Consider the following 14,328-nt stretch of genomic DNA (forward strand, 5'->3'; position numbering starts at 1 on the left):
ATGGAAATGTAGACGCCGAAATGTTCTCCTAAAAAAAGCCTTACAACAGGGGTCGTATGATGTACATTTTCTGTTTATGTGACTTTATTGAAGTCACTCAAACATTAAATTCCCAAAACAAGTAAAGATATTAAAAACTTACAGGGACTAGACAAATTGACAACGAGAATTCATAAACAACGCTTTGTCGGGGAATCCGGAATACCTGCCCATTCAATACCTTCCCATCCTCATGCTTCTGGGTTAACAGGAACCCCATTTATATTACTACCAACAATCATTACATTTTAAATCCACGACATATCCCCCATATCCTTCTTCCCCTTCCCACCTAATAACTTTAGTACAACATATCGATAAAATCTCTAGCATTTATTACATATTATAAAAAAAAACATGCATATATGTACTTATACTAATAATTTATTATTTTCTTCTCTTTTCGGCTTTAACTATATTACTCTTTAAATAAAACAAAATTAAATGTGTAAAAAAACTAATAAATAAAAAGTAAGAAAAGCGTTAAGTTCTGCCGGGCCGAACTTTTTATACCCCCACCACGAACTGTATTGAAGTGAATAGGAACAATTAGTTATGAAAGTACTAAACTCTTCTTTTTATTGCAGGAGTAGTACATATATCTGAACTGATAATACTCCCTTCAAAATAGTTAATATGGGCGACATTTTTGTTCTTTCCAAAACATGGACCAATATTTACAATTTTCCGAACTGAGCGAAATACATAAAATTGGGCAAAACCGACTAGACCTAAACGTGGATATTCTGGATTTGGATAGTTAACAACATCGGGAGCGCCGTTCTATGGAGGTTGTATAAAACGTTAACCTGTACCGATAAATTTCTGGAGGAAAGAAGACTAAATACCAAATTTCAGTGAATATTGTGGCTAAAACTTTCAAAATACCGAAAATTGGGAGGGATCTTTCTATGGGGGGTATATAAAAACATGGAACAATACCGGAAATTTTCAGATGGGAAGTTTTATACCACCAACGGAGATAAAATATTAAATTTCATCCGTTGCGATGGGATATTGATGACACAACCTTAAAATACCGAAAATCGGAAAGTATACTTCTATGGGGTTATTTGAAAAGGGCTTATACTGATAATTCTCTTCTGCAATATTTTATACACCCTTGGCAATTTAAATAGTAAATTTCAGTCATATCAGTGGTATATTGAGGCCACAACTTTCAAAATACCGTAAGTCGGAAGGTACGGTCCTATGGGGGTATTTGAGGACGTCGACCTATACCGGCACATTTCGGCTGAAATGTTTCTTACCTCTATCAAAAACTTAATACCAAATATCAGCTATTTTGGTGAAGAACGAGCTATATGTAAAAAATCGGGAGGTACCGTTCTATGGTGGCTATATGAAGAGATGGACCTATACCGACAAACTTCAAGTGGAAAGTTTTATACGTTAACAAAAATAAAAATACTATATAAGATCTAGCCTCAGTGTCTTATCTTCGTTCTTATATGTATATCAGGAAAAATGTCTAAAATTGTCTTTTTCATTTCAAAAAAATCAAAAAAAAAAAAATGTTGATACTACATCAATGATTTTTGGCACACAGATTAAGAAAAAAAATCAGCATTCCAAATCTGTTTTCGTTACTAACTTTGATCGTTGCGCGCAAAAGATATGACTGTTTTAATTATGATAATTAGAAAAAATTCTAAAAAAAATCGCGGCTTAATATTGTTAGCTGTTATATCCTATTATCGTGAACTGAATTCGTAACCTTTGCGATGATGCAAAAAATAATCGCAAAGTCTCAATGGATTCGCGAAAAATCAAATTTGTTAAATAATTTCACGTATTTACAAACATATTTTTGAAACAATAGCGCTCATACTTACGAAAAAAATATAAAAAAATTATAACAGCATCCAGACATTTTGAGGAGTAAAATGAAACCTAAGTTGTGAAGGTTGGAGCTATAGTATTCAAGTTATTTGCAAAAATACGAAGAAAATATTACGAAAAAATTAAAATCATATTATTCTAATTTTATTTTTTTATGGTTTTCTAGGAAAAGTTGGAGAAAAAATGTTTGAGTTCTTCGGCATTTTCGTCAAAATTTCACGCAATAATGGTGATATTTCGTTGTAACAAATTTTTCGCTTATAGTTTTCCTATTGGATAATATTATTAGAACCTTATATCAAATCACAAGGAATTCCAATGGTGGCATAACGTTAAAATAATGTTATATTGAATATTACAACATTTGAGATGCATATAAACCGCGCAATTGTGAAAATGACATGATGCGCATCCGATTTTCCAACACAGCGAATCAATCCCTTTTATTTGATGTACAGTTTGTCACATTCTATTGGCGGCCACGATGTAGCATCTGCTGCATATTAGGGTGCAAAATACAGTAAAATGGTCATAATTTCCGCGAAGTTCATTTACATTTTATGCGCATCCGATTTCAATAATCACCATTCAAAAATACATCATTCTATGCCGTTTCAATGCGATCCATCGAGAACCGTGGATGTAGCATCGCACTCAATTTTTAGAAAAAAATCTATTATATCTCTGGATTTACGAGAGTTTTTAAATATCTGTTTTCGAGCAGTTTAAACACACGTATCGATCTATTTATTTGAGTAGAACTGACACATCCAAAACGCGTTTTAACCCATATCGTACCGAGAAAATTTTTTTATTTATTTTTTTTAAAAGCAAAGCACTTTTTAGTCTAATTAGGACCCACTGATGTCAAAAATCAACTCAAAAAATTTTTCCGATTTTTCGTTTTCCCGGAAAGTGGTGTTCGAAATTTCGAACACTGGCACTTAAGCTATATGTTTAGAAGTAAAATAAAAATGATTTATTTGCCGTTTTATTGATTTATTTCACAATTTTTGTATGAAAATATGGTTGAAGATTGGTATTGAGACTTCTTTGGACCTACAAAACTTTTCCCCGAAATGTGTCAGCACTGGTCCACGTTTTGGATTGCCCCCCCATAGAACTGTACCGCCCGATTTTCGGGAGATCTCAAGGATTTAGCTGCATTATCCTACAGAAATGACTGTAAGTTTATACATATTTAGTCTTTTTTGAGGTTACTTAACTTTACTCCAGAAATTTGTCAGCATAGGTCCACGTTTTATATAGCCTCCGTTGAATTGTACCTAACGATTTTAGGGTATTTCAGGCTTTTAGCCGCACTATCCTTTAGAAATGGCTGAAATTTAGTATTTAGTCTTACATGGTGCTATTATAACTTTTCCCCGCAATTTGTAAGTAAATTTCCACGTTTTGATATACCCATCGATATGTAGGTTAAGTACCAGCGTTCGAAATTTCGAACAGTCAACTTTGCACATCTGTAAAGTCGCGCTTGCACATGTAAATCAAGTTCTCTATATTTTGTGAAACTGCTACATATATTGACAATAATTCCCCACGATTACTTTTTTAATTTCATTTTTTTATAATTTTTTAAAATTAATTTAAAAAAGATCCAAAAATATAGGTTTTAAAAATCTACCCTTAACATCGAGGGGGAGGTGGGGTTTTCAAGGGAACAATTTTTTTTTATTTGCTGACAGATTAGACTTTATACATATACCAAAACTTGTTTAAAATTTAAACTTTTTCATCCATAAATATTTTTTTGAAAAAAGGTGATTTTACTGTTCGAAAAATCGAACACCAAGTACGAAATGGGTTAATATGCGATATTTTCAAAATAATTTTTTGCAAATTTTCAAAATTTGAGGGGTATCATATCCGCCGATCTAGTGGGTGGATTTTTACGCGTCGTGGCTTGTTAGATTCAGAACGCAAAAAAATAAATTTACGCGGGTTTCCACGGAAATCGATTGACGTTCGTAAATTTTAAACCAAAAAAATAGGTTTTTGAGAAAAATGTACGCACAAAAATTTCGTGTTTGGGCGCAGATTACTGTGATCCTGTGAGGGCTACACCCTCATGTTATACATTAAAAAATGCTAAATCGTGAGTACTATAATCAAATAATAAGCTTTTAGTGAAATCCAGCTGCGCGTCCCGATTAGAACAAAAATTCAAAAAACCCCATTTTTGTGGTGTCAAAATGTCAGCATCCGTTTGAGGTAGATACAGTGGATATATTAAAAAATCATACTTTAGAAACTTCAACTCTGAAGTGTACTCTTTAACTTCTTTAAGCTTTAAGCTCTACATTGTGTTGTAAAACCACTAATTGGAAAATAACATAATGAAACTCGTTTTTTTCAACGATTTTTTTCCGATTTTTTTACATTAGTACGACCACAGCTTCCGCTCAAAATATTATTTTAAGAAACCCCTCGATGAATCGGGCTAAAACAGTTTATTTTACCGAAATGCGGTCAAAAGTTATGGTATAGTAAAACTGATCGCGAGTTACAAAACCCCATACCTCAGTTTCAACATAAGTTAATTTTCTACAAAAAGCTTGATATATGTATATATATATATATATATATATATATATATATATATAGTCTCGATAATCCGGACACCACATGTTTCGGCGATTTCGGAGGTTTACTAGATAATAACCTGACATCTAAGCTAACCGAATTCATATTATGCAAATATCACGGGTTGCGACCATTTTAAGCAGCTTTCCCGGCTACAAAATTTACTTCTTAATTTTACTCCTAGCGTAATATAGGTGACATTTCCTGTGTATTTTTGTAGTCTAAAACTTCTTTACAATTGGTGTATATTTATTCATAGTTTTTTTTCAAGCATTATAAACTTTGTAGCCCATGTACACATATTGATTTTCAGTGTCCATGGGACATGAGTCTCTTACGACTTGAGATATATCTTCAGAATTCAAATGCACTCATCTCATTATGGTTAATATATTTTAGTAATTTCTATGAACATCAGCAACCGGCTTTACATTGTCGTCGAAACTAAAAAAAGTATTGTTTTATACAAAATTTTATATAAATTTTGGAATAAGACAACGGAATTTAAATTTATTGGTTGTATAATTACGAGAATACAATACAATAATCCGTAGTTGCGGGGTGATTTTGTATATCAAAGGATAAAAATAAAAGGAGTCATGCGTTTTTAAATAATTTATTGCAATTTCTATACAAGAAGTGCTATTCTCCAACTCATTTTTTGCGGTACCAAAAAAATCGGCAAAATTAAATTGTTTATAATTTCGGTAACTAACGATATTTTTCAATAAGTTAGTCGTTAAGTTCTGCCTATAGCAAAAGTACTGTTAACTTTTATTTAAACTTTTCATTCATAATTTTGCGTTTTAATTTTACCGATTTTTGTCGGTAACTCGAAATATGAGTTGAGAATCTAAAAGATTTAAAAAACTAAGCTATAAATCCCAACGCTTTAAATGTTTTAAACATTTCTAAATAAAACATCATTGGAATACATTACACAGCTACAAGGGACTTTCTCACTAATCGGAGGCCTAAAGAACTAATTCCTTCAGAGGAAAGGAGCACCCAACATCGATTTTTAAGGAACTAGGCTACCCAAAACAGGGTTGAAAATACTGTTGCTTATTATATTTAGACATCATAAAATGAACCGAAAGATTTTGGTTATAGCCAAGTTTACAGCAAGATTAAAGGGTACTATATAACAAAATACCAGTCATGCCAAACACACACAAGTAACATTTGACGGCAAACAAAATGTACTAGTACTAGTCAAATAAACAAAATGTACTAGTAATTGAAATTTAATCTTTTTAAAACTTTAAATGTTTATTGTTCGTAGAAATAACCTGTTGGTTTTGACTTTACATAAGTCATTTCATATTTTTTTTTATAAAATGGAACGTTTTTAACCTTGATTTAAATGCTTATACTTAACAAGTTGCAAGTTTAAATGTTGAACTTTGCTTAAGATTCTAACTGTTCATGAAATTCTGTCGACCGCTTCAACAATTATGATCAGCTTTATGAAAGCAACATAAACCCTAAGTACAATTTCATATGTTATAGGTATATTAGGGTTATGAATTTTTACAACCTCGTATCCCTGTATGATATTTTGATGAGTTTTTACATAAGATTGCATAAAATCTTAATTATAAAGTGATTCGATAAAAAAAAAGCTTCCGCACATAAGGCTGTTAAGGTTTTTATTTTTCAGAACTTTTGACAATTTTTTGAAGTCACTATAAGCAGATATTTTACTGAAAACAATGTATGCACACGACATAACCAAAATGACATAACCGTTTTTATCTTACAAATATTACACTGCTCAACAAAATTGAAAAAGTTGAATGTTTCAGCCGAAGTTGTTGTTGTTTCTAACTGAAATCGGCGAGTTATTTTCAAATCCGGTCGCGGTTTTTCTCGTTATTTCCGGATACAAACAAATATTTTTTGTGGGTTTTTTCGACACTAATATATTAAGGAGATGTTGTACGTTAGATACAAACAGTTTTTGAAATAATTATGGTGAATATATGTATGTATATCAAAAAATATAGAAAACATACGACGGACCTTGTAAAAATTGCATATTTTGAGTACTTTAAGCTGTGATTACGTCATCGGGGGAAGTCATAGGATCTTCATATGGCACACCGGATATGCTTAGGGTATCTACTATATAGTCCAGTATTCAAATATATAATATAAAGATCATAGCGCCCACGATTATGGTAAAAACCACATATATGGTAAAAACCAAATTTCCTTTACAATTCCATTTAAAAAAATTAAACAATTTTTTGCGAGCACATCTACGGTTTTTGGTATTCTGCTTTCAAATCTGTTTCCGTTCACAAAATTGGCCGATGCGCGCGAAAGTTATAGCCGTTTTTATTCTCTTATAAAGAAAAAATATTTTAAAAAATTTTATTTGTTTATTTATTTGATTTCTTAGCAGATTATTATGTTATTAATTATTATTCCGCCACAGTAATAAATCTGGACTAAAAGACTTAGAAAATTTCCTATAACCCAGCTTGCTTATTGCAGCATAAGTTGCTTTCCTATACAAATTTGTTCAAAAACTCAATCAGAAATATCAAAATCAACTTATCCAAATATGTTGATAGTTTCTGCCCGGCCAAAATTGTTTGGCAGGAAAACATATGAGCTAGAAATTAAGACTAAGAAAATATTGAATATTACATAAAATCTTTCATATTTTACTAAAAACATTTACATAACATATAAAAAGCATATACAGGGCAATCATGAATATTTCGCTCTGAATTTTCCGCACGGAAAATAATTATAAAAAGTGATATTCTATTAAAATCAATATTTGTTAAAAGTTGAAAACTACTAGATTTGCTTCATTATGGCGTATTCTAGTCTAATCGACAAAAATATTCCCTTTTTGGGCATAAATATGGAAATAAAAAATTGCGAAATTGGGGAAAGGGAACAAATTCCGCACGGTTTGCAACATGCAAAAGGAAACGAAATAGACCCACAGTTTCTATTTATGGTCTGCATAGATTCGCACTTATCCGTCTGGCCATGTATTTTTGAAAACAAAGTACAGGTCACATTTATTGAACGATTGGCATAAAAATTGGCAATTTTTTGGCCCTAGGCGATCCCTATTTATTTTGGTAAGAATCGATACAGATTTGGATATTGCTCCCATATATACAGTATAATCTCGATAATCCGTACACCACAGGTTTCGGCGATATCCGAATTATCAAATTGTCCGGATTAACGAATAGTAAAGAAAATAAATTATTTTCTATGATTAAATCACTCGTGGTAGTTAAATAATAATACTTTTTTATGTTGGCTTATACCGAACACCTAAATGAAATATAGAAGTAAAAAGTGATGTACGTGTAAAAAATAGTAAGATTTTTCTACTCGACAATCCGAACATTTTTATTGGAATTGTTCCTTTCCTTACTTTTTACCAATTTACTATGCAACAAGACTCAATTTCCCCAATTTACAGAAAAAGCCAATCAGATTGTGAAAGTAGAGCTAGAAATATGACGTTTTTAAAGTTTACATCAGGATGTAAGCAAAATAGGGACGGGTGTGAAATTTCATTTTTTGGAAATTAAGATCCTTGAAATCTTTGACTTCTAGGTGTATAGTGCCTTTGGCAACTTTATTGACAATATTACGGCGAATATTTTTTTTAATATATTTATTTATATCTTATACAACAAGACTAATGTGTTATAAAAGGTGTTATATCCTTGTACTCAATAATTGTTACTAAATGTTGCTGAAACAACTTTTTTCTGCATTAAACAACTGTCAAAATTCGAAGCATTTGTAATAATTAGAACAAATTATCGAGTACACGGACAGGTGTAAGTTAATTAATTGTGTATACAAAATGGTTATGACTTTTCGACCGTGTTATCAAAATTGTTTTCCTGTAGCAGGAATGAATGAATTATATTTTTTAGCATTCCAAATGCTTTTCTAGCAGAAATATGTGAGTGGTTTTGCCATGTTAAAGATAATTCCAAGGATTTTGACTTATTTTACCACTACCACTCTATTGTGTGGTTTTTCTAAGTGATGTCATTTTGCACTAATCATTGGGTGTTCTTCATTTTGCTTATTATTTTGGATGGGTATAACAATAATCCATTGCATTTCGCCGAGGAGTGAACATTTCCCAATTCTGCATTAAGCTGTTGTATGCGTATTTTTAGTGCATTGAACTAGAACCATGTCATCAATACTAAATCGACATTTAGAGCATTTTTTCAAAGAAGCTTTTTGACCACAAAGAACAACAATTGTCAATTCATGTCTGTATATACTGAATAAAGGAATAAACACTATAAAATATATTCAAATCTAATATGTGGATATTCAAAACGTATACTTCTAATTATAGTTATATTCCAGAACCTGGAATCGTAAATGGTACTCTAGTACGTTTTTCAATTTTTGCTAAAAAACCTACCTTATTCCAAAAACTAGAAAAAATTGCTCCTTTGCTTTTCTGCTAGACAATTTTGGCCGAGTAGAAACTATCACCATATTTGGACACGTAGATTTTGACATTTCTAATTGAGTTTTTGAAATTTTTCCATTTGTTCCATTTCCATTTTTTCCATTTTTTTGGAAAGCAACTTATGTTGTAATAGGAATGCTGGGTTATTTGACATTTTCTTACCTTTTGACAACTGATTTAAGTCTTATTAGTCCAGATTTATTGCTGCGGCGGGATATCTGGAGAGTCTCAATAACATAATATTCTGCAAAAACGACGTTAAACGATAAAAAACTTAATTTAGAACGCCTTGCATATTTAGCATATTTTTTGCATATATTTTGCATATTTTTTGCGTGTTTTTGATATGACCCCAAATATCGAAAAATTGACCCTCAAAACGCCTATATCCAAAATTTGAGTCCAATCGGATAAGATAAGAAATAAAAAACATGCTAAAATCCGATGTCTACTTATAAGGATAGGGAATTAAGAGTAATATTGAAATTATAGTCATTCAAAAAATATGAAAATTAAAAAAGCCTGTTATTCCCGAATTAGTTAAAGTCAGTTGATGCGCATCCGATTTTGGATACAGCGAATCAATCTCTTTTTCAATATCTATGCATATTTCGATGTTTCACTCAGCGACAATTGTGTGCCGTCAGTTACATCTCACAATGCCAAAAACCTTAAAGTGGGTAAAAGTCTCGCAATGTGCATACGATTTTGATGCGCATCCGGTTGCCCCCCCGTTGCCTATTTCTTTATTTGTACATGGCCCGTTCTTACATATTGTCTTTAAAGTCAATTTTTCTTATACCTTACTTTAAGAAAAGTAAGGAATAAAGTTATCATTACCAGGGATCTGTTATTACTTCCATTTAGAATAAATGTAATATTTTGTAAAATATGGAAATATCAAGCAAAAAAGTCTGTATACATAAAATTTACTCAAATCTGATTGGTTGATTTGAATTTGCTCACAAATTTTTCTTGCTTTCAGTGCAGCATACACTCCGGCGCAGTTTAAATTTTAAAAGAAACACAAAGTTCCTTTTAATTTATCCGACACTTATTACTAGACATCGGATTTTGCATATTTTTTAATAATAAAGATACGAAGATTCTGGCTGGACCAAAATACGTTTCAAAGATATCTGAATTCAATAACATATTTTGTATTTTTTGCATATGCAAAATATGCAAAAAATATGAAAACAGTTTTTGACCGAAAACCGTCATAAAAATCGTAAAATTAAAAAATGAATATTGGAAAAAATCATCAAAAAAACTTCAGTGTCCTAAATTAAGATTGATGGCCGTTTAACGTCGCTTTTTCAGCAGATTATTATGTTATTGTTTAGTTTGGTTAGATTTTAAGATTGTTAAAGTTTGAGCACAATTGGTATATGTTAACACATGCCACTGGGGCCTCGAATTATGCATTAAATTAAATGCCATACTATTCTTAATATTTCTTGCCGAACAACAAAATCCGTAAGTATTACTGAATTCGAGAAAATAAAGCCAATGCACAGTGGATACACACATTGGCCAAAAATAAAAAAATGAATGGCAAAATTTTGGTACAACATCTGGCATTTCTGACAGCTATGACATGGACCTTTTTAAAAATATTTTAGTTTTGTTTCATTCGAACGCGATCATCTTAATAATAGCTTCAAAATTGGGAACATTTTGTTGTGAGTACAACCTATATTTCAAGTGCGATATTTTGAAAATATTTACAAAATATCGCGAAACTAATGCGTATAGCAAAATATTATAGTGGATTTTGAAGGAGAAGGTAATAGCTTATTATACCCTACACCACCTTGTGGTAAGGGGTATTATGCCTTTGTGCACTAGTTTGTAACATGCAAAAGGAAAAGAGATAGACCCATAGTTCTTTTTAGGGATATACATTGGATCAGTTTCTGAGTCAATTTACGCATGTCCGTCTGTCCATGTATTTTTGTAAACAAAGTACAGGTCGCATTTATTGTCCGATTCGCATGAAAATTGGCGAAGATAGTTTTTTTGGCCAAAGGACGCTATTTATTTTGGTAAAAATCGGTTCAGATTTGGATATAGTCCTCATATATATCTTCGCCCGATTTAAGGCATTTGGTGCACGAAACACGCTATATATGTCCGATTTCAATGAAATTTGGAAGGTGCGACGGAATTTAGTCTAGAAATAAGTGTGTCAAATTATATAGAAATCGGTTCAGATTTGGATATAGGCCCCATATATATTTTCGCCCGATTTAAGGTATTTGGTGCACGATACACGCTATATATGACCTATTTCAATTAAATTTGGAATGTGCGATGGTATTTAGTCTAGAAATAAGTGTGCCGCATTATATAGAAATCGGTTCATTTGGATTTAGCTCCCATATATATTCTACATATGCACAGTGGTGTAGGGTATTATGTAGTCGGCCCCGCCCGACTTTGATCCTTTCCTTACTGGCTTTCATTAAAAAATAGTGTTTTAGCGTGTTGTGGAATTCTAGTTAGCTGAATATTTTCTTAGTGTACTTTGTACTTTGTAATGCCAATTCGATCATATACTTTAATTTGACCTAAGGTTTTAATCATGATGCCCACCAGTGCTCACCTCGGGAATAATTTTCGAAAGTACGTCATGGATTTAAGATTATTCAGTATTAAAATCAGCTGCCATCTAGTGCCAGATTATAAATGGTGGGTAGCGGACTAAAGCTGCCCTGGAATAGGGGTTCTATGGGTATTAACATAATTGGCGTACATTAACATAATTGGCATCAGTGGCAAGTTGACGAAATCTTCTTCCAAATTTGTCTTACGTTGACGGTACGTGCCTTCCACGAAGAACGCTATAAGATATATATTAAAAATTTTATCAATCTTCAGACAAAAGTATTGATTTTTTAATCCGCTAAATTGGTTGGATTTTATGTTGTTTTGGAGATTGTTTTGTTTCCCCAAGCCTATTTTTGCACCATAAGATAATCGGGAACTTTGTTCATGTCATTTTGTATTAACGGCATAAAACAATTCTTACCGTATACATTGTTCAATTTAAATTACTCTCAGAACGACGATAAAATTTGTCCCGTCTTTAACAAATGAGAGAACTTATCGAAATAAATTATTTATGACAGGAAAAATACAAAATTTAAAAAATTATTAAAACCCCAAACATTTTTAGAAAAACTGCAAGATATGAATGAAAAGTAAACGGTTTAACGACTAGTATACATTCAAATCATAGCAAATTGTGTCTTCTCTTTCATTGCACTTGCATTTCTTGTCCATCGTTTGAAATTCGCGAACAAATTTAGAAACAAAAATCAAATGCCTGCCGGAAAGTCTGTATACCAAAAAGTTACTTTGACAGGTCTCTCTCTCGCATAGATGGTCAAAATTACTCTTAAATATTTTTTAAGGGAAAAATAAAACAGCGTTTTTGTTAGAATTGTTTTACTTTTGTAATATTTTTAACACACAGACGACATCTAAACAATTACAAAAAACGATTTTATTAAAAATAAAATAACAAAACAACCCGTAATTGTTTATTTATGTTGTAACAACGAAAAAGAGAAACAAACCACAGCAACGCTGGCGTGCGAGAAAGCCCATCTATGCTCTCTCGTTAATTTTTAAAATAGAAAAATATACTGAAACACCAAAATTGTGAAAAAAAATAGAGAACATGAATGCAACTAATATAATTTAATATTAAATAGATATCTGAAAGAAGGACAAATATTTTTTCAGTTCATATCAATTAACTTTACTCGTCTTTTGGCTGAAACTTTCTTTAAAATCAGTAAACAAAAACTATGAAAATATGAATCATGTTGCCATGAATTGTGTACCATGTCGTATGAACGCGTTAATTCGTGTACGTAATTATGAGAACGAACGACGTTATTCAAATGCTGGTATGAACATGGTATTAGTGATTTATTTAAATCAGCCAAGATCATCCATATACGTTAACGTATGTGAGAATAACAATCAGTCGTCGCTGAGCAGCCGACAAGTAAACATGTGCATGGATATACGCATAATTTTAGTGGGGACACTGAACAATACCGCACACACCCGCCACATGTTTACTGGTCACAGGTCTATCAACCACTGAATGCTGATACAAACTTTCGGGTGATTCTCTCACTACTTTACTCTCTTTTTTATTTTGAGCATCAATGATTTAAATTTTCAATCGACAGTCGTCTTCTGACTGCGAAAGCAATCGAACGTCTGCGCTAACTAGTGAGAGTTTCTGTTTCAAAATTAAACATTGAATTAACATTAATCATGAGTTCAACAACACAATCCATCAACTTTGATCTTGATAAAAACAAGATATTTAAAAACATTACTATTGGACCAAAGTTCCTTCTAGTATCTCGAATTAATAGTGAAGATACATTAAAAAATGTTTCGCCTTTTTTAATTAAAAAAGTTATAGACAATGTGTGCGGAGAAGTAGACTCGTGCAAAAAACTTCGGAACGGCGAGCTGCTCATTAAAACAAAAAATGCAACTCAGGCAACCAAATTGATACAATTAGTATCTCTTAATAACGAAATAAGAGTGGAAGTTAAAGAACACAACAGCCTTAATCACTCTAAAGGTGTTATATATAACAACGATTTAAGAGGCATTTCCGAAGAAGAAATACTAAGGGAATTAAAACCTCAAAGTGTTACTGAAGTTCAAAAAATAATGAAAAAAGTGAATGATGCATTGGTTAAGACAGGCCTTATAATACTCACCTTCTCATTCGTCCATACATACCCATGCCCTTGAGATGTCGCCAATGCTTTCGTTATGGTCATCTCACAAAATTGTGCACAAACAATAAAATTTGCATCAATTGTGGAGAAGAAGAGCATTTAAATGACGACGATCTATGTGAAAAAAACAACAAAATGCATTAATTGTACTGAAGAGAAACGGAGCGTAATCAACCACTCTGTGATAAATAAAAAATGCCCAGTATTTCTCAAGTACAAAGAAATACAAACAATAAAAACTCTCGAAAAGGTAGATAACAGAACCGCAATTGCTAAGTACAAACAACGTCACCCGAATGATGACTCTTTCACAAAAATTACTCGCAACGTTGTTAAATACGACGATTTAACAGTGAACGAATCAAACAAGAAAGCAATTCAGAAAAATGTACAACCTAAATGTGATGAACTCCCAACAACAAGTGCTAACGCTAAAAAAACAACATCAACTACTACAGTTAATATTCTCCCGAAGAACACATCGAAACGTGTGAGAAATGAGATTAAAAATAAAATTAACAAGAACAACAAAAAACCTTGCATCAATAATACTGA

Source organism: Musca autumnalis, unplaced genomic scaffold (genome assembly GCF_047663935.1).
Source record: "Musca autumnalis isolate F117 unplaced genomic scaffold, ASM4766393v1 scaffold_5, whole genome shotgun sequence".
Classification (NCBI taxonomy): domain Eukaryota; kingdom Metazoa; phylum Arthropoda; class Insecta; order Diptera; family Muscidae; genus Musca; species Musca autumnalis.